Source organism: Pinus tabuliformis, chromosome 6, assembly GCF_031772625.1.
Source record: "Pinus tabuliformis cultivar Carrire ecotype Pingquan chromosome 6, CPIR1, whole genome shotgun sequence".
Classification (NCBI taxonomy): domain Eukaryota; kingdom Viridiplantae; phylum Streptophyta; class Pinopsida; order Pinales; family Pinaceae; genus Pinus; species Pinus tabuliformis.
Window position 1 is genome coordinate 1381636866 of NC_142292.1, and position 19982 is coordinate 1381656847.

Below are 19982 nucleotides of genomic sequence, written 5' to 3' on the forward strand. Positions count from 1 at the left end.
ACAGTTATATGGAGTTTATTAAAATGTCATTTTGACTTACTCCTTTCAGTAAACATTATTTTTCTCTCTGGTTAAGTTTTGTTTATGCAGCAAAATAATGTCTAGTGATCCATATAATTTTAATTAATTAGAGAATAGCCACAGCATCTTTAATTAAATAAAATTATATATTTTGTTTGATAAGATCACATAAAGTTTATTTAGACATTAAATTGTAATTAATTACACTGAATATAATAAATTTTATCCCACAGGAATCTTTATTATATTTATGTAATTAATTAGGATAAAATTTCATAACCTACCCACAGGAGTTATGAATTAATAAGTTTTATCATAAAGTTTTATTGAATCTGTTTGAATTAAAAATTTAGCCCACATGCAATTTTTATGTCATTTGATTCAATTCTTTTTAGCATAATTTACACTGAATATAATAAATTTTATCCCACAGGAATCTTTATTATATTTATGTAATTAATTAGGATAAAATTTCATAACCTACCCACAGGAGTTATGAATTAATAAGTTTTATCATAAAGTTTTATTGAATCTGTTTGAATTAAAAATTTAGCCCACAGGCAATTTTTATGTCATTTGATTCAATTCTTTTTAGCATGATTTACATTGGTAAAACATGAAAGTTTATTAAGCCTCAATTTTAACATAAGCATGTGATTCTTTATTTTGATGCAGTAGTACAACCTGCAAATTTCTCTGAAATTCGTTGTGACATTCCCGAACTTAAGGGAGATAACTACAAGATTTGGAAGGAGAGGATTCTCCTTCATTTAGGGTGGATGGACATAGATTATGCTATCAGGAAAGATGAACCATCGACACTCACTAATACCAGCACTGCAGCGGACATCGCGCTTTATGAACGATGGGAGCGATCCAATCGTCTAAGCATGATGTTCATTAAGACTAAAATTTCAGCTGGTATTCGAGGTTCCGTTGATCAGCATGACAAGGTCCGAGACTTGTTGAAGGCCATTGATGAACAATTCGTCTCTTCAGACAAGGCACTAGCAAGCACCCTAATCATGAAGTTCTCATCCCTAAGGCTCACCAGTGTGAAAGGTGTGCGCGAGCACATCATGCAGATGAGGGACACTGTGGCTCAATTGAAGAAAATCGAGGTTGAAATATCGGAGTCCTTCCTAGTGCACTACATCCTGAACACCCTTCCACACCAATATGGACCTTTCAAAATCTCATACAACAAACATAAGGATAAATGGTCAATTAATGAACTCATGACCATGTGTGTTCAAGAGGAAGAAAGACTGGTGATGGAACTGGGAGAGAGTGCAATGCCGGCAACGCGTGGAAAGGGCAAATCTCAAGCCAATCGGAAAGGGAAAGGTAAAGTACCTCCCCAAGCCGATATCAAGAAAGTTTCCAATTGCTTTTTCTGTAAGAAGAAGGGACACATGAAGAAGGAATGCGCCAAATTTCAGAAATGGCTTGCAAACAAAGGGTTTGCGAAACCTAAGGAAGCCAGTGGGAAGTGAGCAAAGCATCTTATCAGGAAACAAGATGGGCTCGCATGTGGAAGCTATAAGAACATGTTATTTAACTTTAAGTAGTGGCTTTGTTTTGGAGTTAGAAAAGACCTTTTATGTTCCAAGTTTTTCTAGAAACTTGATCTCAGTTTCAAGGCTTGTACCTTTTGGATATTCCTTAAACTTTTCAGAAAAATCTTTCAGTCTATTCTATAAATCTGATTATGTTGGGAATGGTATTTTGTCTAATGGTCTTTACTGCATTAATTTACAAAACAATGTCACATATGATTCAATGCATGTTCACACTGACACTAAAAGATGATGGTTATTAACACTTCTTCATTAATAACACTTCTTCATTAATGATTGATAATACTTCTTCATTAATAACACATCTTCATTGATTCCCCTCTAGTCATGGTGAGCAATTGGTTTGCAAGCTCAAGAATTCATTATATGGTTTAAAACAAGCATCCCACCAATGATATTTGAAATTCCATAATGTAATTTCTTCTTTTGGTTTTGTAGAAAACATTATGGATCAATGTATATACCTGAAGGTTAGTGGGAGTAAAATTTGTTTTCTTGTTTTATATGTGGATGACCTTTTTGCTAGCAACCAATGATAAGGGTTTGCTACATGAGGTGAAACAATTCCTCTCTAAAATTTTTGATATGAAGGATATGGGTGAGGCATCTTATGTCATTGGCATTAAGATCCATAGAGACAGATTTCGAGGCATCTTGGGTCTGTCACAGGAAACCTATATTAATAAAATTTTAGAGAGATTTCGGATGAAGGATTGTTCACCAAGTGTAGCTCCCATTGTGAAGGGTGATAGGTTCAATTTGAACCAATGCCCGAAGAACAACCTTGAAAGGGAACAAATGAAGAACATTCCATATGCTTCTGCTGTCGGAAGCCTAATGTATGCTCAAGTCTGCACAAGACCTGAGATTGCATTTGTGTAGGAATGTTGGGACGATATCAGAGTGATCCAGGTTTAGACCACTGGAGAGCTGCAAAGAAAGTTATGAGGTACCTTCAAGGAACCAAAGACTACATGCTTATGTATAGACGGACGGACAACTTGGAAGTGATTGGCTACTCAGATTCTGACTTCGCTGGATGTGTTGATTCACGCAAATCAACATCAGGATACATTTTTATGATGGCCGGTGGAGCTGTATCATGGAGGAGTGCCAAGCAGACCTTGATTGCCACTTCCACTATGGAAGCCGAGTTCGTCTCCTGTTTTGAGGCTACTTTACATGGTGTATGGCTTAGGAATTTCATTTCTGGGCTTAGAATTATGGATTCTATATCTAAGCCATTGAGAATATATTGTGATAATTCAGCTGCTGTTTTTATGGCTAAAAAAGTGGGAGTCGAAATAAACACATCGACATTAAGTATTTAGCTATAAGGGAACGTGTTAAAGAAAAGAAAGTGGTCATTGAGCACGTTAGCACTGAGTTAATGATCACTGATCCCTTGACTAAGGGCATGCCACCGTTTAAATTCAAGGATCATGTACTGAATATGGGACTTGGTTCCATTATGAAGTTTTTCATTGTATGGACAATGTTATTTTGATGAAATTCTTAATTATTGTGATGTTTTTTCTCATATTTATGTGCACCTTAAGTTGATTTGAGAAAATTCATTTAAGAAGGACCAAGAATAAACATAAGGTTTATTCATTAAGAAATTGTTGCCACATAAATTATAATAAGAATAAATACATAGTAATACATGGAAGATAATACTCGTCATTAGAGGACTTATCGCCATGATTCATGTATCTATTACTTAATAAAGATTATCAATGGTTTTTGAGACATTAAGTTTGGAAGTATGGACCAAGTGGGAGAATGTTAGCTCCATTAAGTTTTGCACAAATTGCTGCCTACAATTATGGAGTTGCAGTCTTTCCTTAACTTATGGAAACCAACTGCAGTAGTTTCCTTAAGTTAAGAAAAGGCAACTGCAATTACTAAATTTATTATTAGGAGCTACTATAGTGGTCCATCACTTTGATTCGAGTTCTCTGCCTTGATTTGTGGGACATCTAACACATAGCTATTAGAAGCTTGATGGAAGCTTAGCTATATGTACATCTGTTTGGTCCCCAAGCTCATATCTCAATCCCCTTCAGTTTTACACCATCTAGCTGAGATAGCAGAGCTTGGAAGTGCCTTTCAGAATTTTGTGTTCTTTTTCTTTTGCTTGGATTGAAGCTGGAGTGCTGAAGAAGAAGCAAGCAAGTGGACTGTGGCCTTCATCAAAACATCACCAATGGCTGGAGGTAACCCGTATCCCTAGGTATTAAGATTTAATGATTCTTTGAGTTTATTCCGCATGCAGAATCGTTGTTGAAACTGTAGAATTTCTAACACCTTGAGCCACCTGTTTGTGGACTTTTTGAGTGCTTCTCCTTTCGTGGACTTTTTGAGTGCTTCTCCTTTAGTGGTCGACTGCCATTAGAGTTGAGTGCTTCTCGGTTGAAGAGAGGGAGTTGATATGCCTTGTTGAGTAAGTTGAGCCACCTATTTGTGGCCTTCTTGAGCACTCATCCTTTCTTGGTGGGCCGCCATTAGAGTTGAGTGCTTCTTGGTTGAAGAAGCAATTGCTTGGAAGCATGTTTGAAGACCTGCTTGGAGGCATTGGACTGGTGTTCGTTTTACAAATGCAATGATGTAGTTGTAACATGGAAGACCGAGAGAGAGGTTGCAAGGCTGGATTGGAACAAAGAAAAAACATCCCGACTACGAATTTTGTTGATCAGCTTTTATAAGGTCTGGGTCTTCCACAACTAACTCTCTTTCTCATATATTTAAAAAATATTCATTAATTGTGCTACAACAAAAGGACGTGATGATTCCATGAACATTAAATTTGAAAGATACATGGTAGTCATCCACGTTGAATGCAGAGGTCGACGATTCATTGTTACAACCGTTGTTATCAACAGAGCGTCACTCTTAGAAGGAAAAAGGACAAGTTAGAGCCGTTGTTTGAACTCATCATCATAAGGAAGGTCGTTGAGAAACTATTACAAAAGGCAAATTAAAGGAGCCACTGTATATAAAATACAGTGTTTGGATATCAAATTCAAATGAATCACGCTGTAGCCCACACCTGTTATTGGATGCCAAGGAATGGATTACAAGACTCGACAATTCTGCAACAAGTCGTCATATATGACGACAACCGTATCATTCATGCATTAAACAAAATTATGAAGTCTGGATTGAAATTAAATAAAATACCAAGGAGAGGAAGAGCGAAAGATAAATCATGGTGTTGTCATTTGTTTTTCGGTGCTGTTTTCATGTTATAAGAACTTGTGCCTTTTCTCCCAGTAAGGCATTGTAGATCAATTTGAAAGGTTTGTATGTTATCTTGACTTTCGATGCTTGTGTGATTAAGTCGCTCTAAGTGTTGTGGTAAGATGGTCTATAAGCTTCAAGCTATAAAATTGTTGAGTACTAGAAAATGCGAGTGTTGAGAATATTTGTACTCACTACTGTGTTGAAGCTCTGCTTCTGAACTGTGAATTTGGAATTGGGTGTTGAATCAGTACTTCGTAAATTGAATTCTTGAAGTCCATGAATATTGTGTTAAGAGCTGATTAATTAAAACAAATGCCGTAATCAACTTTGGTATTTGTTTGAACAATAGTATTGTTCAGGCAGGGACTCATTGAGACTGAAATAAACCCAGAAGAGTGGAAAAATAATTCTTCAATCACTGCGTATCCAAAAGTCGAATTCGTTATTCCTCATATTGAATTTCGAATGATAAGAAGAACAAATGAAGTTTTCACACAGAAATTACATTTGTAAAGAACCACCATATTTTGTTTAAGGCAGAAATCGACAACTGGAAAACATATGGCGATTTTGGATTTAGACCTAGATGACTGAGAACCTACGTGTGGAGAGCCTGTGCATCTTTGAATTAAAAGTGGAGTCTAGGTTGAAGGAGGAAGAACTAGTTGCAATTCCCCAGAGAAGTCTGTGATAGAGAACTGGTGTTGTAAGAGGAGAACATAGAGACTTTTAATGGTTGATGGAGAAGCTTCGTTCCCTATGATAATAGCCATGAATTGTTGATTTAGAATTCAATGTATGATATTTTATTATTAATTAATATTATATAAAACAACATGAATATGAAGGTGTATGCCTATGGTGAAGTTCCGAATGCTTATATGAAAGGTCGCTGAGATAACTGTAATAACTGTACAAGAGTGCAATGGTGGCTCCGTGGACCAATTTCGAGGCAAATAACTACAAGAAAATAGTTTCGGTCACAGTAAATATCAAAGCTGGTAGTTGTCATCCTTATGAATTGACTTGAGCTGATGAAGGTAGTTTGAGTCTGGAGCTTACACCATAAAGAGAAGAAAGCATAATTTGTGAGGAAAAACGATTAAGAGCGAGCAGGGAAGACTACAAGACGCACTAGGTAAAGTTGTCGAGAGTTCTTGGTAATTTCATGCTTTTGATGTCATAGATAGAATGCCATGATAGCTAAGAAGTAGACTTCATTTTTTTACTTAGCATTGATTAAATTATAAAATTTATGGATATACAAATCAAGAAGGGAAAATGACATTATGGTTAGAAAAGCTCAATATTTTTAGTCTAAGCACATTGAAAAATAATAAATAAATAAATAAATCAATAATATTTTTAGAAATAAATAAATAAATAAATTTTTTAGTTTAAGTATATTGAAAAATAAATTTAAAAATCAACCATCAAATTTATTAACCCATTGCAATAAAAACTTAAAACTTAACTATTAACTATGAAATTAAATAAAAACTTAAAAATTAACCATGAAATTAAAAAACAGTGGGGTGGTCTTAATCCATTGTAATGAAAACTTAAAAATAAACTATTAAATTGGCATATACTGGAATCACGTTGATGATTGAGCATCAACATAGACTTTGCAAAAAAAAAACTTAAAAATCAACTATTAAATTGACACATAGTAGAATCGGATTGATACTCGAGTATCAACTTTGCAGAGAATAAAAAAATAACTTTGCAGAGAATAAAAAAATAGATAAATAAAAAAAATCGAAAAAAAAATAATTAAAAAAAAAAACAAAATATAAAACTAAAAAATAAAACATTAAAAAAAGAGTTTAAAAAATTAAAAACTAGCTGAAAAAATTCAAATATAATTAAAAAACCCACCAAAAGAAATTAAGAATAAAAAAAAAAACCAAAAATAACTCCAGTCTGAGAATCTTTTGTGCAGAATTACTAAAAAGGATCTTTTGGGCAGAATTACTAAAAAGGAGGTGTGTTTCTTTGTACCAAAGTTACCAATATCTTCTCTATACTTTTGATAGATAAACTAAAATTCTTTCATCTCTGGGAAAAATCCTAGATAACACAATAAGGTTTTGTCTTTTGTATCGTAAAGTCAAGAAGTACTTCTGGATTACATTTTGTCATTGATGTTTTTTCAAACATGTCGACTTGAGAATTACTTGGTTCAATATCTGCTTTATTTTACTACATCAAATATGCATTAGATATTTCTGTCGTCCATGCTATGTGTTCACGTGTATGCTTTCCCTATGCAGTGGACAATTTGCAATGCACATATATGTTCTTACAACAATAGAAAATTGAAGTAAAAAATTCACACAAAGTCACTTGCAGTGGACAATTTGCAATGCACATATATGTTCTTACAACAAAAGAAAATTGAAGTAAAAAATTCACACAAAGTCACTGGATCATTCTATATCCAGTGCGACACCTGCACCCATTGTGTACCCACATCCACTTCTAGGATTCTTGGATCCTTTTGGAATCTAGACAATTTGCAATGTGCATATATGTTCTTACAACCGTAGAAGCTTGAAGTAAAAATTTTACACAAAGTTACTGGATCCTTTTAAATCTAGTGCACCTGCTCCCAATGTGTACCAACATCCACTCCATGATCATTCCGGATCCAATTTGTAAATAGTAAATGTTGATCTATGAAATATATTTGAAAACCATGAATTGACAACATTGATCTTATTTTACTTATGATTTAATATTTTATTTTGATTATTTATTAATATAATTTTTGATTTTTTGATATATTTTTTATTTCAAAAAAATATATATTATATTGTTGAAAACAATATAATATTGTATGGATCACAGAAGTCTAAACTCTTTAACAATATGGATATTTTTAATATTATTGTTAAAGATTAAAAAAAACCATTATTATTATTATTATTTTAATCATTTATTTAATTTAATTTTAAAATTCATATATAATTTAAAATTCAATGAATATATATGGATGTCAAGTTAAAATTTTTACTTACGTAAAATAAATTATATTTTTGTTAATCTTTAGTTTACCATGACAAAACTAAAATTCTCAGTGTATAAAATGCTTAATGTCTATTCCATTAAAACAAATAATAAAGCTTTCAATGAATTAATTCTATGTAAAATAAAAATATAATTCAAATTTTAAATATAAAAATATTTTAATAAATTATGTATTTTCAATGAAGATTTTTTATTTCGAATAATTTTATCTTCGTACATATTTTTTTAACCTAATAAACTAAAAACTATATGCACATAATTCATGTATACAAATAAGCAATGACATGCCACCACATGACTTTTGTTATAATCAGATCTTAATATTATTTTGTTGAATTATTTTAGATTTTCATTTTTGTTCTTAGTTTAGAAAATTTATTTTAGATCTAATTTATATTTGATATAATTGATTTGGGGGGTTGCAAGTTAATAATAGAAGATTTGAAGCCTAAGAAGGAGGAATGGAAACACACTCCCTTTGTTATAAAAGAAAGCAGATGTATAAAGAGAGGGGTTCTAATTTTTAGAAAATAAGGCCTTTACACTAATGTAGGAGCCATATCCTTGGAGGAAATCAAAGATTTTGGACCAGATCTAAGAGATGTATTACAACTACAAAAATTTCATGCTATCATGAATATTTTTGATATCTTATGTATTAAGAAAACTTTCATTAGACCAATAATTTTTTATGCTATTGTTTTGGTTAAAGGTTGACTGATAACCTTTATTTTAATTCAATTTTGATTCAATTCTTGAACCAAATAAGCATTTGATATAGAGTTTTCCATTATTGTAAATTCCATTTGATTATATGGTGTTACATTGTTGTAAATCCCATTTGATTATATGCTTATTTAAATAATTAAAAAGCTATATTTTCATGATTGATCTAATTGATATCAAGTTGAAAAATGAATTGAAATAGATATATATGTTATCAATGGTAACTATTTCGCTGTTTGATGACAATTTTATCTTTGTGTTAATTACCATTGCATTACAAGAACTATTTATTTGATGTGATACTACAACTTCCTTTGAATTCATTCATTGAATTTAAGAATGTGTTTATGAGATCTTGATAATTATTTATTAAAATACTCATATTTGCACATTGGTTTTAATCGTCACAAATTGCGTGAACTACTTCTTCAATTTGTTGGCTCATTTTAATCTTAAGTTAAGATATGGTCCATTCCACTTATACCTTTTTCTTGGTTAGGAGGGGGACTGATCACTCTTTAATCGAGATTGATTAGACTTTCTTTTTGCTGCTTGCATAATAGATTAGATTGTGTTTGCATTTAGGAATGAATCGCTGAAAGTCTCTTTTTGTAGGAGCAAACTTCCATGTGGCTTAGCTAAGCCCTTGTTTCAACTAACTTAAAGGATTACCTCTTTCAAGCATGTTGCAAGAAGTTAATTCCTTTCTTTTTGTCTGCTGATGAAAGCAAGTAAAATCATACATTAGTAGGTAGAGGGTAATTTTAGAGTTACTTTATATTTTAGATTAGTTACATTAGGTTTACTTTAGATTAGGCATGGGGGCTTCATTGGGGGAGCAATACCATACCACGTGGGTCCATATTGGGGGATATATATTGAGGAAAATTTTACATAATATATTGAGCATATCTTAGGGGGTAAAGGGTTTTTATATTGTCGTGTATAAAAAATGGAGCCCAAAGTTAATGAAAAAATATAATGGAGTATAAAAAATGTTAATGAAAAAATATAAAAGGATATAAAAAATGTTAATGAAAAAATAGATACCTAAAATATCTAGTGAAAGTAGGGGTTTTATAAATTGGGAAGGTGTATTGGGTTTGTATTCGAAGGGGGTTAAATAATGTGATTTTTAGAGGTATTTTATAATACACACTTAAATTTGGGGTATTATTTAGTATGCTACGAAAACACATGATATGTCAAATGTTCATTGAGTGAAGCCCCCGTGAGATAAGGCTGGTTTTAGACAAAGGGGAACTTGACTCATTTAACCAGTCATAATCACCATCCCAAATGGATAAGGGCATAATTGGGGCCCTAACTGGGTGATCTCCCCAATGTTGATTATGGTCAATTTTGGCCATCAACAGTTCTCTAAATCAAATGAGGAACATTTGAAATGGGTATTTCTAAAATTTGTTTTATCTCTGAATCCAAAGAAGTCATTCTTCGCCTTAGAGGAACAAAAACTATTGGGGCACATAGTATCCAAGGAGGGCATGAAGATTGACCTGGAGAGGGTAGAAGCTATATCAAGGATAGGCCTCCCCAGAAAAAAAAATAGGTTCAATATTTTTTGGGGAAGATAAATTTCTTATGTAGATTCATTCTGAATTTTGTAAAGTCCTCAAGCACTTGATGAAAATGATCAGAAAGGATAATGATGTGAAGTGGATGAATGAAGCCAAAACACCATTTGAGCATATAAAAAAGGATCATAAAAGCTATAGTCCTAGCAAGTCCAAACTTCTTAAAGGATTTTCAAATATTCTATTTTGCATTTGAACATACAATAGATGACACATTCTTACAAAAGAATCAACAAGGTTATGAGTAGCCTATAGCCTTTTTTAGTCGTGCATTGAGAGATGTATAACTGAAGTACATCATCCTAGAGAAACGAGAATATGCTATAGTGAAGGCTTTCAGAGATTTTGGGGCATATGTGTTTAAGTAACAACGTATGTACTATCAACAACAACAAAATAAATCCTCAACCAACTCGACAATGATGGTAGGCGAGGGAAGTGGATTGTCAAGCTTTAGGAATATGAAATATATATCAAACCTACAAAACTTGTGAAATGTCAAGGATTAGAAAGCTGCTTATTGAGGAAAACTGTGTGGCATTGGCAAGGTGCAAACCTAGACCTATCTGTACTACTCTGAAAGAGGAGAATACACAGGCATTTCCCCACCAGAGGAAGAGAATACACATAAAACCTTTCAAAAGAGCCTTTCTAGATTCCAAAGTTTCAATTGGTATATAGACATAATGTTCAACCTGCAGAATTTACAATGTTCGCTTGAGTTTCCAAGAGCCAAATGTAGATCCCTGAAGCTTAAAGCTATAAAGTATTGAATTATAAGAGAAAAATTATGTTGGAAAGACCCTGCTAGTGTTTTACTTACTTGTGTTATCGAAGATCAGATACAAGACATCGTTTCATATTTTCACCGAGGAATATGTGGAGGTAATCAAGCATGGAAAAACATGACATATAAGATTTTAAGAGTGGGTTACTATTAGCCTTCATTGTTAAAGGACACCAATGTGATTGTTAGGTCATGTCCATAATGTTAATTGTTCATAGGTAAGTAGAAGTTGAAGTCTCTACCATTGAAGTCCATTAAAATCCAAGCTCCATTCTAGCAACGAGGATTAAATTTCATTGGATAAATACATCCAAACTCTAGAAATCAACATATATGCATCATCAAAACCACATAATACTTCACAAAATGGGTGGAAGCAATTCTAACTTGAAAGGATGATGAGAATGTAATCATAGAATTTTTGTAGAACCACATTCTCTCAATATTTAGATGTCCAAGGAAGCTCATGATAGGCAATGCTCAAGCCTTCAAATCATTCAAAATGATACAATTTTGTTAATATTATGGCATAGAGTTGGTTCATTCTACACCCTATTACCCGCAAGGTAATGGATTGGCAGAGTCCTTTAACAAGAACTTCATAAGGATAATTAAGAGGATGTTAGAGAGAAATAAGAGAGCCTGGGATGCAAACCTCAAATATGAACTCTATGTAGATAGAATAAGCACTAAAAGAGCCATAAGCACCTCAATTTACCTATTGGTGTACAATAAAAATGTGATATTTCCTATGAATCTGACTGTACCAGTGATGAAGCTGTTACAAGAAGAAGCTGAAGGTACCATCCCAGTGTAGAAAAGGATTTATCAGCTAATAGAAGCCCAACAACATAGGGAATACATCCTAGGAAAGATAAACACCTACCAATAAAAAAAGAAGGTTGTATTTGATAAAAGAGAAAAATAAAGAAACTTGCAAGCAAGAGATATGGCGCTAAAATTGGACTTGGTTCATGCTAATAAAGGGAAGCATGGAAAATTTGAAAATCCGTGGATCGACCTATTTTGAGTGCAAGAAGCCCAAGAGAATAATACATACCAACTAGAGACTCTAGATAGATATTTCCTATGGAAGCATGAGAATGGCAGGTTCCTGTAGAAATTCTTCACATAATGTTTCATGGAAATAAAAATAAAAAATAAATATATCATTTTGTTCAGAAATTTTGTTTCCCTAGTAAATTAAAGGGCAAATGACTCCATAGTCCAACATTAAAGGCACTGGAGTTGCACTATACTCAACAGGCCATAAGGACTTGTTGTCCCCCATGGAGCTGATGTTGGTGCTAAAATCCTCCTAGAAGGTTGCATAGCCAAAGAAGCTTCAAGGGAAACTACAAGAGATGGAGATGCACCCATGAAAGAATTTGATTTCCATGTTAGAGTGTGCATTTGAGTCAGATGAGATCAACATGCATCATGAACCAACTTGGATAAGAGGATGTTAGCATGAAGTTTTGTTTCAGATGATGTCTGTCGAGTGTCATCTTAAAGTTTGCTTACATCACCCAAGTGTGAGCAACACCAAATCAACGAGTGCACGCCAACATGAACTAAGGGGAAAAGTCGAAATCACATAGGATTCAATGACTTAGAATGATCATTGATCAACAATGCAATTCTCATCGCATTTCTGACTTGCACAATATTTAACGCTCGAAGGCGGTGTGACCAAAACTACTTGGGGACACGTGGCTGGCCACTAATGGCCACACATCCCTAGGGGAAGTGTACCAAACCACCTTCCCCACCATGCGAAAACCACTTGTGGGGAGGGGGGCACCAAAACTGCCTTATCAATGGGAGGCGTACCATATCATCACTAGCTGTGTTGCCATTAGTTTGTGCATTGTCAAGATGCCCTGACTAGCCTTGTATAATGAAATCATCACTCAATACAGGTACATTAGCATGAGGTTAGGATGACATCATCCTATCTAATTAAAAGATGACACATGACAACTTGAAACATATTTTTTTATTTATAAAATCCCGGAGAATGCATTATTCCTATCATTTTCACTAGTAGGAGCTCATGGAGTAGACATGCGACCAAGCCCTGTGAACTCCCCTGTGCACCCTTTCCATCCAAACCTCCCACCAATAGTGAACCCCATTTTTCTCATGGACACCCTCATGATGACCCCTATGCCAAGACTATGCTGTTTTTCACAAAGCTCCTCCCTGACCATGAATAACAAAGGGGACCTGCGCAAACTTGAAATCGTCACGACCTCCCATCATAATCATATTTCCCAAAAATAACAATGAGTTTCACTTCTTGGCCTCCATTACCTAGTGCTCCATTTAGTCTAGCAAATTCAGTTTCATACCATCAACTTCACCCACTAGTTTAAGCTCAGTCGTGCCCTTCACAAAATTTGGCAGGAGTTCCTAGACACCCGGAGATTTCAACACAATATACAAACTTGCACAATATCCTTTTCTCTTACTCCCTAAAGAGCCCAGTTGACCAAGCTAATTATATCTACCACACTGTTAACCTCTACTTTCCAATCCTAGAAACAAGCAAACATGTTACACAGTCTAGCCTCAGTGACTTCTATAGCAATGGAGAAGCTATGTGAAGAAGAGCTTATATATTCCCAAGCTGAGATACATGATCATAATTTGAGCACTGCAAACATGTATGTTGGAATTTTCTAGGTGTATTCAAATGTATAGGTAGGCATGGACTTGGAAAATTTATTCAGAAGAAATATGGTGAAGGCAATGGTACTTGAAGTTTATGAATTTATAGAGGTCATAACTTGGGTAGCACCACATTAATTTTGAAAGTAGGACCATTCCATTTAATACAAGATCCAGAGTAGTGCTATAGACAACTCTAGAAGCAATAGAAATAATGCTATGTTTCCTAAACTGGATTGGAATGCAGAAGCTGGATGAAGCCATACTGCCAAGATATTGGAAGGCACTCACTGATGAGAAAAGGAAAAAAGTACTAACAAATCATGTACTAGAAGAAGTAGTGGCTCCCACAGGTCCTCCACCCTAATCCATAATAAATTTCTCTGAACAGTCTAAAGTGAATCTTTCTATGATTGCTTAAATTTTGGGAATGGACCATGACACAAAAATTGATGAAATTATGATAGGTTTCTAGTAGCTTTGTGCCACCTTGACATCATAGCCTATTCCTTGTTTGATTATCAACAACAAATATCAGATGCCATCCACCACCAATTCATGAATTTCCAGTACACTAATTCATTCTGATATCAATCATACATTATCAACCTCTTCATGCACCAAAACTAAAGTTCCCTGGAACACGTGGTCCCTAGATTAGGTGATTAATCCAATGTCATTCTTCCAACTATTGAATGGATACCTTCTGTGAGGAGGGATCCAAACAACATGGGAATCCTATACTATATTAAATATTTTATATCAGTGTTTAACTAAATTATCCATGACTAGGTCCTATCTAGAGTCATCCCAAAAATTAAAGAGATGAATGAGATAAAGAAAATAGGAGGCTGGTACCTCCTATAAGACTGCAAAATAATCCAAGTCTATGGTTTCTAGGAGAAGCCATATTTTCTGCTAAGCTTCCTCACACCCAAAATATTTGCAATGGAGATTATCAAACAAATATTTATTAGTGATTGATTGAAGTTTGCATCAAGAAAGGTGGCATTCACATTCCATTTGCCACAAGGGATTGGGACGTCTATATCTAAGAACAAGAAATCTCAGGAAAAAGTGAAAAATATACTAGAAGAGTTGCACTTTAGAAAAGGAGCATGGGCATATGATCCCCTTGATATGATTTATAATCATAGAAGAGATGAAGACAAAGATGCACATATGCACTAGTCAAGGCCTATCCTGGAGCAAGCTACAAACAAGATAGCTTTTGAAGAAGTCAAAGCAATACTCCTCCTAACATACCTAGAGACTTCTAATTTTTCTAGCACTAAGAGGACCAAGACTAATGCCATGGATATTCAGATAAACTAGGAGGGAGAGTCTAGCTCTAAGAGGCCCATGATATAGGAGATAGAAGGAGATTATGAGGATGAGGAATTTGAGAAAAATCAACAGGAAATTGAAGAATTGAACAAAGGAGATGAAGAATAGGAGAGGTCATATGACCAAGTCAAATAGGAGCTAGATTCCATATGAAATATGCATGCCTATAGGGCCAACCTGAAAGTGACTTATCATACCATTTAGGATAAGATCAATAAGGATATGCTGAATGAAGAAAATTGGGAACAAATACAATTGTTACAATAAAAATGGGCACTAGTTCTAGAAGCCAAAAGAGAAGCAAAAAGCTTGAAAATGCAACTGGAGGCAAAGCCACAATAATGTAGGTTATTAGTTCAATTTATACATATGAGAACAAGGAAATGTCTATCACTTGGTGACAAGGATTTTCATATTGGAAATGAGTTTTTCTTTAGACAATCTTAATTTCTTGAATTCCGATGCGTTGTCCATCATTTAGGAATGAGATTGTTGTCGATGGACACAATATTTTCATGTCCGAAAATGCAATATGGTCTTTCAAAAAGTGAAGCTTATAGAAATAATGGAGAAGAAGGAAAAGGAAATATCATATATGGTTATGGGGATTGTGGGAGAATTCGAGCCATTATTCAAGGGAGGCCTACCCAAGTCTATTGAAAAAAGTGAGATAGTCATGCAAAAAGAGGACTATCATATTCTTTTGGAATTAGTTAGGAATTACCCCATAGTGTTTGAAAAGGAAGGAGATGTAGTAGTACCAAGAGATATCATCAAGCACTTGCATCCTCCTTTTACATAGTGTTCAAAGTAAAGGAGATCTTCAAAGGATTTCTTCCATTTGAATGTGATTCTATAATTGATTTGGAAATTGCAATTAAAACAACTCGAGACTCCAAGTGTTTCCTTGACCAAAGGATTTGAGCCTAATATCACAATATATAACTGCATCACAAATGTGGTATTAGAAAGAATTGAAGAAGCCTGCAACACCAACAACATCTACTTCAACTCAACGAACACTATCAATATCCACTGTAGGAACACAACACACACCTCAGTAGTATACATGATAATCTTCTTAGTCACCCTCACCTACCCAGTTAGAACAACTATCCATACAACAAGAGGAGTGAGTACGAAGGCAGGGCCTTCCCTAACAACTAGAGGTTTCTAGAAGTAATAAGTTACACACTGTAGTTGTAAACAACCTAGTGGTTTCTTGATACCACTAGTGATTTAGGGTTAGGGTCCTAGGGTGTTGTGTCCTATATATAGAGCTAATTTTGATGGGATGGGAGGAAGATTTTTGTGTATGGAAACTCTGGTAAAATTTTGGTAAAATCAGTAGGGTTTTTTTATTATCTAAAGCTGTTGTAAGGAATGTGATTCTGTAGTACATGATGGGTTGTCAATACTCTTCTCTTGTTACTATGTAACTCTGTATCTCTTAGGTAATCTGAATTGTCAATTTCAAGTTAATACAAGTACAATTGTTTCATGGCATCTCTTAGTGATACATCTTGTTGTCTGAATGGAATGATTGTATGTTGTATGAAATAAGGAGAATTAAATCAATTTGATTGTTCATCTTATTTTGTGTTGAATTAAGGTATATATATATATATATATATGAAACATCACATGGGTTTATAGTTTTAAGTGCAAATTCATTTTATTTATGTGTTAAGTGGTTGGATTCTTAAGTTCCCAACCATATTCTTGTCATGCCATTTACTTTCTCAATTTCCTCAATATACCCATAAATTTTATGTCTAACCCAAAGTGTATGAATGCCCCAATCTGAAAATATGTGGAAGAAATAAATCCAAGATGTATTTTTCCAAAATTTCTATGTCTCTCCTTCATAATCTCCTAAAAGAATAAAAATAACAAACCCTAAAATTGAGAAACATTAGATGTTCCCAAGCTATGCATTGTAACACAACACAATGTGACTCTAGGCAGTGGAGAAGAGATGTTCCTCCAAAGAGATGTACTAGCTCCGTGCAATGGAGAAGCCAAGGCGTGTTACAATACTGTCCAAGCCTTCTTCAAAATAGTCTTAATAGAAGCTTGGTTGACCAAAAGCCTATACAATGAGTTATGAGGGACTATTTATAGAAAAGGGTGGGGTGACCCTTGACATTCCCCTTTGTTACCATTCAACTACCCTCATGACTCTTCACCTACTCTATGACTGTTACAGACACTCTTGGCACTTGACTTACACTTAACATGAATCAACATTACAATGCACATGTACCCATGTGAACAATGGCTTGAACAAGCCAGAATAGACACCACTATGACTTAGACAACTATAGAAGTCCAACTGCTCAACATCCTCATGCTAATCAACAATAACATATTGATGCCAAGATTGGTAGTCTTTGATAGTGTTCGTGTGTTCTGCTGTGACATTCGTCTGGAACTTGAACCTTGCCTCCATAACATCTGGGTACATTGCTCGGGCTCCTCTATCCAACTCATCTGAAAGCATGCGCATCATTTTCCTCAATGTGGCCGGACCAACAACATACTTGCGCATGATGTCTGCACTGATAGGCAAGTATGGACTGGTGGCGATGCACATCAACTCGTCAAAGTACGAGTCAAGCTCCTGTTGGACCTGCTTCTTGATCTTCACTTGGGTGAGAGTCCCAAGTGATGGAATCGCATGTGTGTGCACCACAACCTCCATGCTCTTGAATAATCGTGCATGGGAAGCTTGTATGCCAGTGATGAGTTGCGGTAGGTCCTCATAGTTCTAGATCTGACTCCGGATACGCGCCTGCAACTCGACCGCATTGGCCCTCATCATCTTTGGAAAGTGAAGTGGGGCTCCCTTGTACTTCATCGTCCATGCTTGCATGTTGTCAACGACAGCATGTATGTTCTTCAAGATGTGTGCTCTTCTCACACATTGATGCTGCCATCTGTGAAGATGAATGACTGCTTGGTGCATGGTACCAAACCTGGAGTACAATGCTTGCATGACTGTGTCCAAGGATAATACTTCTTCTAGTATTGCCTTCTTTAGTTCAGCTCGAGCAGACATTGTCACAAAGTCTCCTCCCTGCTTGGCCACTTGTAGTTCCTTCACCATTCGCTCATTCTGAGCTATGAGGAAACGAACACTCGAGATAGTGGCTTCGACATACACTCTAGTTGCATCGGCCAAAGCAGCTGGGTCCTGGTGCACATCAGTCACGATCACTTGTTCTTCAACTTGTGTAGGGGATGTTTGGTCCTCCGGAGTCGGCACTCTATGAGACTGCCCAACTCTATGTTGAGATTTGTCAAAGGAGACATTGCATATCTCTACTTCCGGCTGACCACCAAGGATCTCAGTGCCTCCTTGGTCATTCGAGACTTGCTCATCATTTGGATGCATTGAAGCAGGTGAGTTGACCTCTCTGTGGTGAGGCATGAGGTTAGTGTCCCGTTCTAACTCTTGCTACTCCATGTCTGCATCTAATTGTTCAAGAGATTGTTCTATCTCATGAGCAATGTCTTGCCCCTATGAGGGTTCACCTTGTTCGCCTGATGCCAACTGTTAAGAAGAATCAACTACTTGTACAGGTGCTGCTTCGTCTGTCTGCACGTGATGCGTCCCCTGCTGAATCTGTTGCTGCTGCGCTTCCTTCTCTTGTTGGCACAACTCTTTTTATTTCTGGAGTTTCTCCCTCAGCTCATGCAACTCCTTCTCTGCTTCTTCCATTCTCTTCTTATCCCTCTGCCTTCGCGTGATTCGCTTGTCGCGCTGCTGCCTCTTTTGTTGAATAGCCATAACTGCTTGTTCTACAAGTGGGTCTGCTCGCAACTTGCAACTTTGCTCCTCCACCATGCAGTCGACAATCTTCCTCTTCCCTTTGTCGCGCACATGTATGGTTGGCTCTACTACCTCTATTGTTGCTCCTACTACTGCTACTACTGGTGTTCTCCGTGGCGCTGCTTCATGCTACTATGCTAACCACTCTACGACGAAACTGACCTGTTCATTGGGTCTAGAGGAATTGTAGCAATACCTCCACGAGTCCTCCTTGACCTGATGACATGCCCCATGGATCCAAATGAACTAAACTCTCATGCAGTGATCCTTCACAATGCAATGTGGGTCATATGGGTTGAAGCTTCGGAGGTCAAATGGGTACTTCTTCATCTGTTCAGCTTCAACATCCGCTTGTTTGATGCTCCAGATCTCATATAACCCAATCCACAACGGAAGAGTGGGCCAAGGTGCCTTCTTCTTCCGCTGCAGCCTAGATGTCAATCCTGCTGAGATATGATACACTACTTCCTGCATGACAAGCACATCCAAAGCAAAATTTGGCAGAACATGCAGAGGCTTCTCCACACTGAACAATCAGATGAATGTGCTAGACAGTGAGGCATACCTATCTGCAATGCCTAACAATGCCTTCATTGCTTCCTCTGATATGAAGGGTGCATCCTGTTCGAATATCAACATGTACACTGGGGTGACAAGATGATCGGACAGCCGTATGATCACTCCTCTGAGGCTGCACTCGGACAATAACTTGAAATACGTGTTCACAACAATATCTGCTGGTGACCATGCCCACTCTAAGCCTAGGAACCCATGTCGAGAACAGTCTGCATCTAGAATGTAGGTGGACATGTAAATCTTTGCATGCATGCCTTCGGGTGACTGTCGAGCCTTTGTGACTTGCTCCTTCAGCTGATGAGCTAGTATGTTGGACTAGTTGCACGGTCTTCCTTCTCTAGCCAGTTGGTCCAGCGCAATCACCCAAATTTGAGGGAAGGTCTCAATGCTTGCTTGGCCACTCAGTCGACATACGAATATGACCAAGTATTGGTATGCCTTCCTCAATATCTTCGTCTTATAGATCTGATTGAGTGTCATCCTGAAATGAGTTGGCTCCTTTACCCAATCCTTCAGAATGTCTCTGGAGTGGCCTCTGCTATTGGGAAAGTTGAACAGAGGGG